Below are 16699 nucleotides of genomic sequence, written 5' to 3' on the forward strand. Positions count from 1 at the left end.
CGGGTAATTTCTTTATCCACAAGGCATTAAGGAGTCTTATAATCCTGTGCCAATATAAACGGACTAATTTAGCTGCAGACCTCTTCCAACTGGTATACTTTGAATTATCAGGGCTGCCCTGTTTAATAAAGTGCCTCCAGGGACATTCTCCACCCCCCAGGGAACTTGGAATCACTTTCGGACTCTTTGATATACGCGGAAAGATCCATGGTGTGGACCTTCCTAAAATGTGAAGTACAAGGCAGGAGTGTTTGTTCCTGACCCTGAAATGGGACTGGGAATGGCTGTGTCTGAAAGCTGGGAAAAGATAAATAGATGGCTACAATGCTAGCAGATGGTTTTCACTAGTCCAAAATTTCTAATTTCTAATGGAAAAATACATCAGTATGGAGGGCTGATCATTATGCTCTAAATCATTTATACCCCGCCCATCTGGCTGGGTTTCCCAGGTGGCCTTCCAAAGGTTGATGTATTCCAACTCCCACCAACCCTAGATTAGCCAGTTGTGCTCTAAATATTGGTTTTCCAAAATGAGAAAGTTGTCACTGCATAAAATATTTGCTGAGCTCCTGGTTTATCTGGCGCTATAAAATATCAAAGGTTCTAAACTACCAATGGTTTGGCAAATGGTAATCACATATGGTTTCCAACTGTCGATAATAAGACCAAGACTATTTGCAGCACGGGGCAAAGTGGGTAAGGAGGGTAGTGACACACAACAGATATGTAAATGCATGTATTTATGGCGAAATAGCCTATTAATAATCTAAATTTTAAAAATCACTTCTGGGTAAGATGGATTGGTCCTTTCAAGTCTGCCAATTTTTAAGTTGAGAACAACATTCAGATAAGTGTAAAATCCAAAGAGTTATTTTGTTCTAGTCCACACATTAGTCTGTGGAGATCCCAGTCAGTCAACAGAATCCACAAGCATCCTTTTTCTAGGTAACATGCCAACATGCCTTTCTCTATATATATAGCAAGGAGAAAGAAGGGGAGAAAGATACCACTGGGTCTTTATCATCTGACTGGTTTATGGTCCAGGCTATAAATCTCCAAGAATAAACTATGGTTTGCAATCACCCATCACAGCAAGGAAAGGGAGGAGAGTGTGTGCCTACAAACAACTCATTCCAAATCCTACATGAGAACAAGATATCTGCGTGCAGCCAAAGAGCAATGAACCACCCTTGTAGCCAGTATGAATCTTTAATAGCTAGTAGGTGCAGTTAGCAGTGCTGGACTGGCCATGGTTTCCAGTCAGTCCTGAAATAAATCAGGTGATAGCATTAGGTATTTATTTTTTTTACAATCTCTCAGGGCTGTCGTAAGGATGAAAAGATATAAGCCCATTCATGTTTACTGCTCTAAGCATCTTGGAGCAAGGGAATGATACAAATGGGATAAATAATCTCTTCTGCCTGTTCCCTAGATCCCCAGCATTTCAATTTCTATCCCAACAAACCTCACCACCATGCTTTCTTATGGGCCTCTCTGGTAGCAGCTGTAGTGCTGCTGAGTGAATGTGTACATGGCCTTTAGATGACTAATCTATGTTTCTCTTAACAAACATCACTGTACTGCCAACAACAATCTGCTTTGCTAACCATATGGAGCCATGGTTTTGTCACAAAATACCATGTTTAAATGCAAATAATATCCCTTTTTTCTTGTAGTTTGTAGGGAAATGAGAGGTCTTGGCTCGTTTAGGTGATCCATTGCTGTCAATAACTAGCAGGCCAACATCTCAAGCTATTGTAAATATATTAATGCAAGACTTTCTTTGTATTCACGAGACTCAAGAAAGAACATCTGGAAACAGACGTTCTGTGAAGCAGCATAAAAGGCAGCGGAAGAACAGTAATGGCTCACAGTGCAGTGGTAAGGCAAGGAGCAACAATAATGGAGTTTGTCAGTGATTAGTCATTGCTGATCACAAGGGACAAGCACAACAGGAAGTAGTCATAAACCACTGTTTGCAAAGTTAATGTTCAATAGAGGAAAGACCTGAAGCTGCTGATAGTAGTATATCATCAGCAGTAAGAGTCTCAGGTCATGCAACTATTAGGCTGAGAACCCAGGCCAGAGACAACAACTCTATAGGACCAGCCTCCCTGGGGAGAGCATTCCACAAACACGGAGCCACCACAGAAATTGTACTTTGTCATGTTGCCACCCTCTGGGCCTCTCGTGAATGAGGCACATGAAGAAGAGTCTCAGATGATAACCACAGGGTCCAGGCCAGTTCATATGGGGAGAGGCAGTCCTTGAGGTGTTGGAGTCCTGAGCCATTTGAGACTTCATAGGTCAAAACCCTCAGGGACGCAGGTGGTGCTGTGGTTTAAACCACTGCACCCCTTGAACTTGCCATTTGGAAGGTCACGGTTCGAGGCCCTGAGACGGGGTGAGCTCCTGTTGTTCGGTCCCAGCTCCTGCCAACCTAGCAGTTTGAAAGCATTGAATGCAAGTAGATAAATAGGTACCGCTCCGGTGGGAAGGTAAATGACGTTTCCGTGTGCTTCTCTGGTTTCGCCAGAAGCGGCTTAGTCATGCTGGCCACATGACCCGGAAAAACTGTCTGAGGAAGCGGATAAATGCCAGCTCCCTTGGCCTGTAAAGCGAGATGAGCACCGCAACCCCAGAATCGTACGCGTCTGAACTTAATTGTCAGGAGTATCTTTACCTTTTTTAGGTCAAAACCAGCACTTTGAATTGGGCCCAGAAACTTATTGGCAGCCAGCGCAGTCGAGCCAGGATCAGTGTAATATGCTCAAACCACATCCCCCCAGTGAGCAACCTGGCCACCGAATTCTGTACCACTTAAAGTTTCCAAACCGTCTTCACAGTCATCCCCATGTATAATGCATCACAGTAATCTAACCTAGAGGTTACCAGAATATAGACAGAAGTTAAGCTATTCCTGTGCAGATAGTGGTGCAGCTGGGCCACCAGCCAAAGCTGGTGGAAGGCACTTCACACCACCAAGGCCACCTGAGTCTCAAGCAACAGCCAAGGTTCCAGGAGTAACCTCAAGCTACATACCCACTCCTTTAGAGGAAGTGTGACCCAATCAAGAGCAGGCAACCTCCCATCCATCTAGTCTAGGGAACCACCCATTAACACAGGCATCCCCAAACTCGGCCCTCCAGTTGTTTAGGGACTACAACTCCCATCATCCCTAGCTAACAGGACCAATGGTCAGGGATGATGGGAATTGTAGTCCCAAAACAGCTGGAGGGCTGAGTTTGGCGATGCCTGCATTAACAGTACCTCAGTCTTATCTGAACTTCAGTTTATTTAACCCCACCCCCCACTCTGCAGGCATAAGCAGAACTCCTTTTGATGGTGACTATTTGTCTACTGCCATTCCCCCTCGCCACTTAAATGCCCCTCCAAGTGATGCTACATCATGCTGTGCCATTGCTCATAAGGGCACTATGGGGAGAAAATGGCAGTTCTCACTGGTGGCTACCATTCTTCCACAAAAGCCACCTCTCCACAAACATAAGTTTCATTTTCTCACTTTTCAGTCAAAGATGAGGATGCCAACCTTAGATTGTAAAAATATTGTTCTTCACTACTGGTTGGTCAGCTACAGAACCAGGGTTTATCCTGAATGGTAATGAGCAGAGCTGTGCGTAAGGTAGAGTTCAATGACTTTTCATTCATTACAGGTTACATGCCAGAACACAGAAAAAACTAAATGGATAAAAATTAATGGATGGTTGAGAACTCTAGTCAAAGTGGGACCATTGCTCCAAACAAAGCCAAATTCTGGTTCATTATAGACAAGATGATTCCAAACCCATTTTCTTCACTGTTCTGCATCAAAGGAAAAGTGCAATGTTTCACAGGAACCGAACTTGCATTCCCCCCCCCCCGGTGGTGTCTGGGTTTGATTTCATCCAGAACGTACCCCTCTGCAATCAGAGGTCACAGAGATGGTCATCTTCTCCAGCTGGAGCGGCACAATGATCTCACTTCCTGATCATCCTGGGTGGTGAGACTTTTTAACAGGCAAAATTGCAAAAATGGAGAAAAAAAATTCTCCAGTGAGAAAATGCCGAAGAACATCAAAGTACTGACAATCTGTTCAGAAAATGTATCAAAGCACACTTCTAAACACCAGTACTGTATATGGGCTATTTGTATGTGTTTTTGTGTGTATCAATTCATTTTTCATGATGGAAAGTAGAAGCCATGTTAAACAACATTTAAATATTAGATAAGTTATAATAATAACTCAAGACTTTAATTTATCAGAAATAGGGAGGGGCCATTACTTCTTTATCCCAAAATCTCAGGTGCATAACTTAGATGGAGCTATCTGCAATCTCCATCTTGGAATCATCTACAAGCTGACTTCATGACATCAGCCTAATTTCTGCACTTTGCCCCACTTCTCAACTCCCTCACTACCTGCTTATTGTAGCATCTTGCCTGATGAAGACTTCTGGAGAGCTCAAAAGCTTGCCATGCTTTTGTGACATTTTAGTAGGTTCCCCAAAAAGTCATAGTCCAACTATAGATTTTGGAGGGTAGGTTGTGTATTGATCAACACAGCTACTTTTGCTCTTTATGTGCATAAAAGGTAAAGGTAAAGGTACCCCTGCCCGTATGGGCCAGTCTTGACAGACTCTAGGGTTGTGCGCTCATCTCACACTAGAGGCCGGGAGCCAGCGCTGTCCGCAGACACTTCCGGGTCACGTGGCCAGCGTGACGAAGCTGCTCTGGCGAACCGGCACCAGAGCAGCACACGGAAACGCCGTTTACCTTCCCGCTATAAAGCGGTACCTATTTATCTACTTGCACTTAAGGGTGCTTTCGAACTGCTATGTGGGCAGGAGCTGGGACCGAACAACGGGAGCTCAACCCGCCACAGGGATTCGAACCGCCGACCATGCGATCGGCAAGTCCTAGGCGCTGAGGTTTTACCCACAGCGCCACCCGCGTCCCTTTATATGCATAGATGAATACAAAACTAGCCATTCAGGCAGAATCCTACAACCAGAGAAAGATGATTTTCCACCATGTGGACTTTTCATTTTGAGGATTACATCCCCTCCAACCACTAGATAATACTGTTTGACTTCAATTGACTCTTTTTACCTAGGACACCATCCAAAATTAATCCCTGGCCTTGCTAAATTAAAGACTGCCAGGTTTCACTTTACTCCCGCTGCCTGCCAAACCCAGGGACCTGTGTGTTTCAAGCCAGATTTTAATTTCTCAGAGTTGGGGAGCAGCTATTGCTTCTTTATCCCAGATTCCCAGGTGTGCAACCTGATATCTATAGCACCTGGGAGGAACTTCAGACTGCAATCTCCATCTTGGAACTATCTGTAAGCTGACTTCATGACAACATCAGCCTAATTTTTTTACTCCCCACCCCACCCTACTTCTTGCCCCCCTCACTCCTATCTTGCCTGATAAAGAGTGCTGGAGAACTCAAAAGCTTGTCACACTTCTGTGACATTTTGGCTGGTCCCAACAAAGGTATTTTGGTTGTTAAACAATGTTGCAGTTAAAGGGTAACGATAGTTATACAGTATATACAAAAACTTATACAATTAGATGAATCAAGTGCTCAGAATGAAGGAAAAGCACAAGATGGAAGCAATACAAGATGGGCAGGTGGGAGTGGGCTGAGAATGACAACACCAAGATTAAAACAGAACTAAAGGTGAAACTACCAGCATGAGTTTGACCAAACTGCGGGAGGCAGTGGAAGACAGAAGTGCCTGGCGTGCTCTGGTCCATGGGGTCACGAAGAGTCGGACATGACTAAACAACAACAAAGGTGAAACAGAAGAATGAAGCACCGATTAAAAAAGGCAGTAGAAAGGAAAAGGAACTAGTAATAAATAAAAATGCACATGTAAAATCTGTGTACCGTTCTTCAGATTCTTTGGGGGTAAAACATTTTGCTGAGAAAAAAGAGTTGTAGAAAACAAATAAACTATCTCACAAGCACTATGAAGCCCCCTGTCACTTGGTACAACATAGCCAGGGGACTTGTGGACTACACTTTCATCATCCATGACAACCGACCAAACTGGCTGGGCCTGATGCAACGCCACAGGCTCCCCATCGCTGTAGTATAACATATTCTACACTGGAAGAATTGGCTTCCTATGGTGGGCGAGTTTTAAGCATTCCACCACAGCCAAGATGTGGTTCACAGAAGGTGATGAAAATTTCAGCAGCTGGGATTACTGAGATCACCCATCAACATGGTGCACATTAATCCTTACCTTAAACACAACCTTTAACTTTCTCCCGTACAGATGAATAGTAGTCAACCATCCAGTGGGGACCACTAAAGTGTTATAAAAAAGGTAAAGGTAAAGGGACCCCTGACCATTAGGTCCAGTCACAGACAACTCCGGGGTTGCGGCGCTCATCTCACTTTATTGGCCGAGGGAACTGGCGTACAGCTTCCGGGTTATGTGGCCAGCATGACTAAGCATGGCGAACCAGAGCAGCGCACGGAAACGCCGTTTACCTTCCTGCCAGAGGTTTATCTACTTGCACTGTGATGTGCTTTCGAACTGCTAGGTTGCAGGAGCAGGGACCAAGCAATGGGAGCTCACCCCCTCACGGGGATTTGAACCACGACCTTCTGATCGGCAAGCCCTAGGCTCTGTGGTTTAACCCACAGCGCAACCCACACTATACAAGTATTATACAGTGGTACCTCAGGTTACATATGCTTCAGGTTACATACGCTTCAGGTTTAGACTCCACTAACCCAGAAATATTACCTCGGGTTAAGAACTTTGCTTCAGGATGAGAACAGAAATTGTGCAGCAGTGGCGGCAGGAGGCCCCATTAGCTAAAGTGGTGCTTCAGGTTAAGAACAGACCTCCAGAACGAATTAAGTTCTTAACCCGAAGTACCACTGTACTTGAAAATAATACAGTGGAAGATGAAATCTGCTTTGACATTGGCTTCCCAGGTCCCACTTTCAGGGATCCCACACAGCAATCCAAATTCACCCCCAGGTCTCCTTGCAAAATACAAATCTTCCTCTGACACATAATACCCTAATCTGTCTAATTTACAGGCATTTTGCTAGCCCTGTATATCAAACATAAGGCTGAATCAAAACATCAGACCTAACTTTCCACCCTCATTAGCAAGCTATGAAGGTGGGCTCTCACTTTCATTGATTCTTCGATGGGAGGAGGGACAAAGAACAGGGACCAAGTTTGCGACTGTGCCAGCAACAGAGGGAAAGAAAAAAGTGCAGTAGGAAATATGCCCCCATTTCTCAGTGGTTTGCAGTTTTCTTCTACAGAAGTGAATGCCAAACTTTTGCTCCTCTGGGAAAAGTACTGCATTTGGGGACACTGTTGCAGCGGGATCAGACTCCTGGCCCCTCCAAACCATAGGTCATAGGTCTTCTACTGAGAGGGAACCTGCCTGGGGGCACAGTCTATCTCTCTGTGAACACAAAACGAGGGAAAAGAAGAGTATATTTCATTAAAGACAGACTGCCTAGGAACCCAAGAATGAAATGGGAATGGATAGCTAGCTCAGGAAATTGAAAACAACTTTTAGTAAAAACTTCCTATCCCTCAAAACACTTAGTCTTTTATCAAAGATCCTTCTTTTTCTGACAGCAAAGTGTAAGGTTTTGGCAGAGCACAGCTGCACTCCAGGATAATGCAAAAGACAGGCATGGTGGCTACGAGGTTCACAGCTAATGGACCAGAGTCGTTTTCAATTACTCTCAGCATTGTTTGCAAAGAAAAGCCAGGGACAAGGAACGCTGCTAATGTCATCTGGGAGCCACATCGTTTCCAGCATTCCTGGACGCAGTCTTAAAATCCATTCACTGTACCTTCAAAGATCATCCTGGGTGTTATAAGCCATGAGGGAGCGCTTGTTCATCTCTGTCTTCAGTTCTGATCCTGGGCTTGCTTCTGTGCACAATAACACCTGGACCCTCCCTGCAGTGCTAAAGTAAAAGAGAGGCCTAAGCATTTTAACATTGCACACTTTATTTACATTTTCAGTGGTGACATTATTTTTATGATTACAAAACCAGTGTGGTTATAGCCGGATGAAAATTGGTTTACAACGTTGTGCCTCCATCCTCCCACGCTGTCACTATCACATATGACAGCTCTGAATTTTCAGAGAAAGGCAGCCTAGAGAGCTGAACAAGCACATTATATGCAGTAAGGAGTGGGAAACCATATATTAGAGCAGGAAGGTACTGCAGGTGGGCAAAGCGTTGTTGGTAGAAGTCATATTGGGTTGGAAAGAAAGATGAAGCATCTAGTAGGCATGGGAGATCACACGAGATCAGAATTAAGGACATAGCAAAGGAAGCAAATGGAAGCGTGGGCAGTCAGGAGTGGTCATACTATATGGGATGTTATTAGCATGGCATATAAGGTTTCACAAGGTTTTGACAGGTATTTGAGTTTATGTAATCCACCCTGGGACCTTAGGGTAAAGGGTAGGTAATATCCTTGGAAAAAGATCCGTACAACCCAACATTTCTGAGGTCATTTCTGAGAATACAATAGCCGTCTACAGCACCTTTGGACAGATATACGTCTTCCTTATTTTTGTCCACCCATAACCAGGTTCCGCACCAGCTCCATCCCTGAATTCTGATCTGGTAGATTCTAACCTTGCTCTTATTCAGTCAGCGGGATACTTCCAGACTCTGCTTCTGCTCTGTCTGCCCTGGCTCTAGCTTCCAGCCCTGTCTCGAGGGCTACTGTTTTTCAAAACAAAAGTCTGCAGTCCCAGGTAAGTGAACATATCTAACAATTGCTCATAAAATTCTGGTAATGAATTCTTCTCCTTTCTCAGAACAGGTCTCAAGCCAAATCGTTCTGAAGTTGAAATTTAAGAAACAAGCTGGCCTAATGGCTGGATTTCCAAAAGATAAAACGCAATTCTGACAACCTTTTGAATAAGCAGCATTGCCATTTGGGCCAGGACATGGGAATCTGGTATCTGTGGACAATCGTGAGTGGCACCGGGGTGAAGCTCTGCAATTAATCTCTCTTTTTTTTAATGATATTTATTAAAAGTTTAACAATTACAGAAAAAAGGAAAAAGGAAAACAACACAAAATTTCACAAGACATACATTACAATACATAAAAAGGAAACCATAAAAAACAATACAACAATATAACAAAAAAGAACAACAACACTAAAAATCCAATATTCCATATCTTTATCTTTCATTTACTTGTTTCATCGACCTCCTCACACCTCCCTTTTCGTATTCTAGTTCAATTAATTGTTTCAGCAAATTCTTTCCATCTTTCTCAATTTTTGTTCTATAATTTATCTTAACAGTCTAACCTATTTATTAACTCAGCAAATCCTTTCCATCTTTAACTGTATTCTATCATTAAATTACCTTAATTTATTTTAACCTTATCTTACCATAAAAAGCCTTAAAACTTAAAACTTAATACTTATTTATACATAACTCCTTATAACATTTCTACTAAAGCCAAGTAGTTTCATTCCAACATTTTTCCTAACACTCATTAATTTTACACTAATTCTCAAAATGAATTTTTAAAAACTTTCTTCCAATCTTCATCCAACATCTCTTCTTCCTGGTCTCGGGTTATGTCAGTCCTTTCTATCCATTCCATCTAGTCCATCAACCTGGTGATCTTCTGTCCGAGGCTCTTAAGTCTTTTCCATGTCCCTTCTGCAGATCTTCTTCTTGTTTATACCTGCACTTTACTTTGTCTTTTGCTGATCTTATTCTTAATTTCCTTCCTTTCTCATTGAGGAGTAGGTCTCGGGGAGACTCCAACCTAACCATGTCTCCATCCCCCCTCGGCAGGTCAGCCCATTCTCCACAGTCAGCACTGTAATCCAAAAAATATTTATAAGCATGTTTCAAAGTCCCTCCAAAGTTAAGAACCCCCACAACTCCAGACTCCCCCTGGCCCAAAACCATATCCCAAAAGCCGAGACATCCCTGCATAGGGGGGGGGGGTCCATCCAACTTCCCATCTCCAAACCAAACAGTACTCCATCTCTCCAAATCTGACTTTCTCCAGATTCAGTCGTCAAAGACAGCAGCTTATGTTCCGACAAGGCCTCGGGTCTCTCCATTTGTGTTACTTGAGGTTCAACAACAACCTCCTCCATTATCTTCTGCACTTGCCCTGTCAAAGCAGATTCCTGGGTTGGTTCCTGAGTGGTTTCTATATGAGTATTCACTGTTTGTCCAAAATTACTGACTGCAACAGTCATCAAATCCATCTTCTCAGGCAGCTGCTCCAACAAAGCACTTGTCTTGCAAAAAGCAAGCACCAAAACTTCTTCTAAGCACATTCTTATCCAAGGTCAAAGTCTAGTCTCACGATCCTTAATCTCCACAGCTGTGGAATTCCCCAGATCGACTCCAGCAACAGTTTAACAAGCTCCCTCTAGAGGAGACAATTTCTATTTGTATCCATCTTTTGAAAGCAGGTCCAGCAAGAAAAAAAAAATTACTTTCGTTTTTCAAATATTTTGTTTCTTTTAAATGCAAAAGGCAACATTGGAATCAATATGTTTCTCTTTTTTAACTATCTGTCAAAAGACGTTTCATTCACAGTAGATGAACTTCCCCAAAACGTCTGTCTCTGACACCCCGTTCCCAGGTTCGAGACGGTGGAAATTTATCTTTCTTTACTCTCTCTCCTGCAGGTTTAAACAATCTAAGATTCCCCCCCCCCTCTTCTCCTGCTTCCAAGAGGGGTTTTGGTAATTTTAACTGAAGGAAATTTAGTCCTTTATATACGACTTTCCAGACTTTAGCTTGCAAAATTTTTGCTTCAGTCTATTTACAAAAGCGGACGGCGGACTTCCTGTTTAGAACCTTCCCGCTTCGGTGCCAAATTAAAATGTTTCGTAGTCCAATTTTCCGTTCTACTCATGGGTAGTTGTTTAGAGTCCAATTGTCCACAGGAAAAAGTCAGCGCTCTCCGGCAACGGCTGTGCGGCTTCACTCCGTAAAAGTAGCAGTCGATTCAAAACACCGCGCCACTCACCCCACTTTGCTTCGGATCCCCTAAAAAGGGTTTCCCCGCGAGTAGGGGAGGCGCTCTTGGTGTCAGCCGAATCCCACGTTCCCAGGCTTCCTCCGCCTGGGATTTTTGAAGGGTCTCCACCTTCACCGCGGCGGCAAGACCCGATTTTCGCGGAGCGGGTTCCTCTCAGTCAGAGGAACTCCGCCATTGCCGATGGCGCTAACCCAGAAGTCTCGAAGCTCTGCAATTAATCTCATGCTTGGATGCCACTCAGAGCAGTCTAAGATGAATACTACTCTTCCATTTTTCAGTTCCATGCTAACAGGTGATTCTCTCCTGTGGCCATCTTCTTGATGGAAAAGAGTTTGAATTACTTTGATTCCTCTTCTCTTGAGTTTGGAACCGAAGAAGGCAGCGACTTGATACTGATGAGTAGACTGATGTGGCTGCATTTTTTGACCCAAGGACCAAACCTTCCCACAACAGGCTGGTCATTGTTTCGTATTAAAAACATGCTAACATGCTAAAAGCGGGTGGCGCTGTGGGTAAAAGCCTCAGCGCCTAGAGCTTGCCTAGAGGGTGCGCTCCTGCTGCTTGGTCCCAGCGCCTGCCAACCTGGCAGTTTGAAAGCACCCCCGGGTGCAAGTAGATAAATAGGGACCACTTACTGGCAGGAAGGTAAACGGCGTTTCCGTGTGCTGCGCTGGCTCGCCAGATGCAGCTTTGTCACGCTGGCCACGTGACCCGGAAGTGTCTCCGGACAGCGCTGGCCCCCGGCCTCTTAAGTGAGATGGGCGCACAACCCCAGAGTCTGTCAAGACTGGCCCGTACGGGCAGGGGTACCTTTACCTTTACTAACATGCTAACAATCAAAAAGATACCAACAAATCTATAGGATATATATCACATTCAAAATGCAAGTTTACTTTCAAATGTCAAATTGAAGAAATCACTGGCAACAAAACTAGAAAATTCAGTGAGTTTCAAACATTTGTGGATACTTGTTTCAGCTGCAGTTTCAGCCAAGGTATTAAACCCCATCCCTTCTTCATCCCTCTAGGCTCTGGCCACAGATCTTCCCTGTAAGTGGTTGGGTCAGTTGCTTCTAGAAATGTCAGGCTGGAGATGGGCAGCAGAGCCTTCCAGTAAGAGATTTCTTGCCGTCTGCATGGAGACGTCCACTGAAGTCGTTCCAGCTTACAGCTGCTAGCAGGGGATAAGGCAGCAGCTGCTTCTGCTGCTTAGATGTCTCATATTGAGCACACAGCTCTTATTGTATCAGCCTTCTCTGCATCTTTATGTCGGCAATGTGATGTAAATCTTTCAGTGGCAGGGGTTAACCTATTTTATCAGAGTCAACTAGAAGGAAAGAAAAAGGAGACCCACCATATGCGAGATGTCCTCCAATTCTTAATTTTTTACAGTTGCTGTGATGAATTAGAATTTCAGAGAAAGATCAAGGCAATATGTGGATCCTTTTATTTGACTCTAGGGTAGTTCCTGCCCTAGTATGTTATTTTGGAACTTATACTACTATTTACTACCATTACTGGTTATAATTACCACCCCTTTTATAGGCTGCCTTTCCTCCAAGCAACTCAAGATAGGGAACATCGGGGTTATTCAATGTTCTCCTTGTAGAGTAGGCTAGCCTTCAAAACAATGACTTACCAAAACTCAATAGGGATTACCCAGTTGCCAGTCACTGAGATCATATGCTAGTGGCATTTTGCATGTATACCAAACTGTTTCCAAAATCACTCACCAATTAAACACGATCAAGATATGAATATTGGTAGAGCAGACTAATCATGAATAGTGCATAGAGAAAAGAAGCAGAAAGAAGGAAGGAAGGAAGGAAGGAAGGAAGGAAGGAAGGAAGGAAGGAAGGAAACAACGAGGAGAAAAAAATTAAGAACTAACAAGAAGCATGGAAAAGTAGAAGAACAAAAAAGTCAACCAAGCTTGATCAGAAGTGCAAGGGGTTACCAGCAGTGCAAACTGTCCAACCAGAAAATGAAAGAATGAGTTAATGAATGTTGAAGTGCTTAAAAAAAGAGTTTTAAAACATTCAGCAGTTTTTTGTGTTTGGTGATAATTACGGCGTGACCAAAGAAAATGGGCAAAATTAGAAGGGGGAAGTGTTAGCATACCTTTAAAAAGAAGTTGGAAAAATGAAGGCACTAAGAAGGCAAATGCACGGAGGAATACAAGAATGGCTCTTCTTCAAGTGAAGGGGTCTAATCCAACTCTAGTCATGCACAAGGAACTTTGTACTACAACTAGTGGCCCTGAACTGGGATGTGCCTTTCTATCTGCACCATAATACATATCCAGCAAAAGCAGCATGAGATGCATCTCACAAAACGTGCACACAGTAAAAGCAAAGGTGCATCTCTGAATCTGCATTACTTGTGCACACAGATGCTTGCATCTGTATATGCTGGATTTTAAAAAACTGATTTTCATATAATTTTGTTTTTCAGGCTCCTGTGCAACTGTGGGTCCAGTTATTACAAGTAATGGAGTTGGCCACAGCTCCTTCCAGTCTTCCTCTCATTGCTCATTGCTTTCTTCAACCATCAGTATGAACTAATAGTACAGTTTAATTCTGTGTCAACTGAGTGAAAATTCTACATGAGAATATTCAGGAACGCTCTCTTCCTTCACTCCACCCTCCATTTTGCCACTCATAAATAAGTAGTGAAATTGTAATGTAGCCAAATCTGATTCACTTCGTGGTGTTATGATGCTAGCCCATTCACAATGTGATCCTAAATTGTTTGGGCTCATGCAGTGAAGATACGCCACAACACTCTGTAACAGGATAAGGGTTTGGATTGTAGAAAATGAATATGTGTATACGTCTGTTCTCATTTTTTGTTACACTGATCCCTAACTCCCATCAGCTACCTCATTTTCATCCTTCTTGAATATGTTCCAATCCAGGTCAACCTTTGTTTCACCCCTGCCCAATATGCTGAAGGAGATCAGGCCACACTGCACTGATTTCAGCAGCAAATGCCTATAGGTGTACAACTTGTCCTGCATTTGCCAGGAGGACAGTGTGATCTTTGATTGCTGACTAAGCTATTGCTTCTTAAAATTGATCTTCTACAACATATAAGAGAGAAACCCTTGTTTGTTTTACAGCATAATCCAGAATTTGTCTTCTCAAAAATAAGTCCTACTAAATTTAGTAGGGTTTACTCCCAGGTAAATGGGGTTAGGATTGCAGCACTAGATAGTCTTTTCACTTCCATAGATATGACTAAGTATGGGGCTATGTGACTATTGTATTCTTGTTGGGGAAAGACAATAAAGTTATTGTTTACCTTCCTGACTGATGTGTCCTCTAAACCTACCATGACATAATGTAAAAAATAATTTAAACCATTTTCTAGAATAAGGAAAATGTGTGGTTTCTACAATAGAAACTCTCATATAACAATACATCACTAGTTTGGGTGTGGGAAACCCAGGATGTTAACTTCTCTACAGAGCCTCAGCTTAAATGAATTTACAGGGCTACTGTGAGATTAAGTCAAAACAACCTCTGTTATTGAATGAAAGAAGGAGTTCAAATATGGCATATATGGGAAAATGGCACCCATTGCTGTGATAAGTTAGTGACACTGTCAAACAAATTTTTACCATAATTCCACTTGGTCCATTATAATACTGTGATTTAAATGTGCCAAGGGATTGGGAACCTCTTTCTATGCTAAGGATTGCCTGCACACATCGATTCCTCCCTTCCTTCCTTCCTTCCTTTTGCTTTTATCTAAGCATAATTGTGAGTCTGTATGTTAGCACAAGTGTCTTGAAATATTTGGAGTGCATGGGCTGGAGTGGAATGAAATATCATGCCTTTCAGCAGGGCCATATGGAGAGAAAATAGCAAAGGATCTGATAGCAGGTTCCTTTCAAGATGTACAGGAATAGCAGCACACATCTCCATGGGATCATATGGATGAAATTCCTTGGGCCTTGAAACCTGTTGAGAGTCTTCAAATTCTTCTGTATACCGGAAGGATCTTTTTGATATAAAAAAATTATTGGATCTCTATACTATTGGATACTTTTTGGTGTGCTTTTCCGTGAATAAATCCTCTGGTAAATCTGTAATGTGCAGCCCATGCACTTTTGGTTACAGAAATTTTTAGTTTTCCAAGGGTTGGTAGAGAGGGGGGGCGCAATATGCAGCAGCCAATCGGCATAAAGCAGGGAGGGCACTGAGGCTCAGTGGTTAACTTCCCAAGAGTCTGTTCTCCGCCTTATGCTTTTGTGATTGTGCTTTGGATTAAACCTTCCCCCACAATTCTGAAATATCCCTGGCCCTGAATAGATGTCCCCCAAAAGTTCTCAGTCACTACTACCACAAGGCCTTTGGGTGCCACTCAGAATGTAAACTTTTAAAATCATGTAGATAATAAATGGAACCATGATTTTGGAGAAATGTTGGAGCCAGATAGTGTGGGAACCCATATATCAATATACCTTTTTAAAAATGTAATGTACTTGCACAAAGATAATCAGTACCACCCAAACTAATTGTTAATGTACATTTTACGGTGGGACTATGCATTTCCTAAGACTACTGCCAAGAAGTAAATACATTTGGGGTTTTTTAGATTACGAATTACCAAATACCTGTGAAACCCAAAAGAGAATTGCTAGCTATGATATCAGTTAAGGCTCAATTAAGATTAATGACAGTTTCATTACTCTATAGATATAATCTGGCTAAAGTTAAATACTTTTGAGTCTTACCAATTTTGTTGGCAAGGAGAGGTCTGCATGCTCATCCACACTACAATGTAAGTCAATTAATGCAAACATCAGTGTAGTAGTAACCTATTTTCTCAGCATGCGAAGGAGGACTATAGGCTATTGCAAAAGCATTGTTTAAAAATGCTGGATCTGACTAGAGGACCATCTGCTACAGAAAAGCTACCTGGGGAGTGTTAATGGTATCCTGGCCTTCAGCTTTACCAATACCACTGCCTTATTGGTTTTAGCTAAATATACAAATTTAAGGTTTGGTTGTTTTAAGCCCTATAAACAATTTTGGACTAAGATTACCTACCATCTTGCCTCTTCTGCTGATGTTTAAAACCTTTCAAGGAAACCCTGCTGGTCGTTCCATGACCAGCAGATAATAATAGGGAAGCAGGCTTTCTCAGTGACAATACTGACCCTCTGGAGGGACCATCCTCCCTTAAGAAGACACTAATGACCTTTAGATTCCTGTCAAAAACTTGACTCAGGCCTGACTCTTTAATGTTTAATTTTGTACATTGCTGAGTTTTATTCTGTGGTACACTGATATGTTTGGTTTTTATCTTATTTTTATCTAGTTTCATTATGGAACGTTGTTGAATTTCAGTTGCATTTTATGTAAACCGCCTAAATATTTTGTATTATATTAAGCAGTACGCTTTTTTTTTTTTTTTTTACAAATAAGTAGGTAAATAATATGCTGCTATGAAAAAGAGGAGCACTTGAGTTGTGACTGAGCCATTTTTCTGCTAGTGGCTCCTGCATTGCAGGAAGTATATTTTAAAAGACCCAACTACTAGGGCAGGATAGATCCCAACCACAGAATCAACCCTCCACTGGGAGGAGTGGTGCCAGTTCTGTGGGGCAAAACCACATGTTTAGCCCTCCCCCCCCCAAATATGGATA

General features: G+C 42.7%; 1 long non-coding RNA gene across 1 annotated transcript in view; it reads right to left on the bottom strand.

Annotated features, from left to right (window-relative positions):
• Positions 1-16699, bottom strand: part of LOC309532195 — a 47892-nt gene that overhangs the window by 21772 nt on the left and 9421 nt on the right. Inside the window, exon 3 of the long non-coding RNA XR_014219638.1 lies at positions 7847-7963. This is a non-coding gene — a long non-coding RNA (uncharacterized lncRNA). The remainder of the gene's footprint in view (positions 1-7846; positions 7964-16699) is intronic.

This window comes from Podarcis vaucheri (genome assembly GCF_965113315.1).
Source record: "Podarcis vaucheri genome assembly, chromosome: 5".
Taxonomy (NCBI): Eukaryota; Metazoa; Chordata; class Lepidosauria; order Squamata; family Lacertidae; genus Podarcis; species Podarcis vaucheri.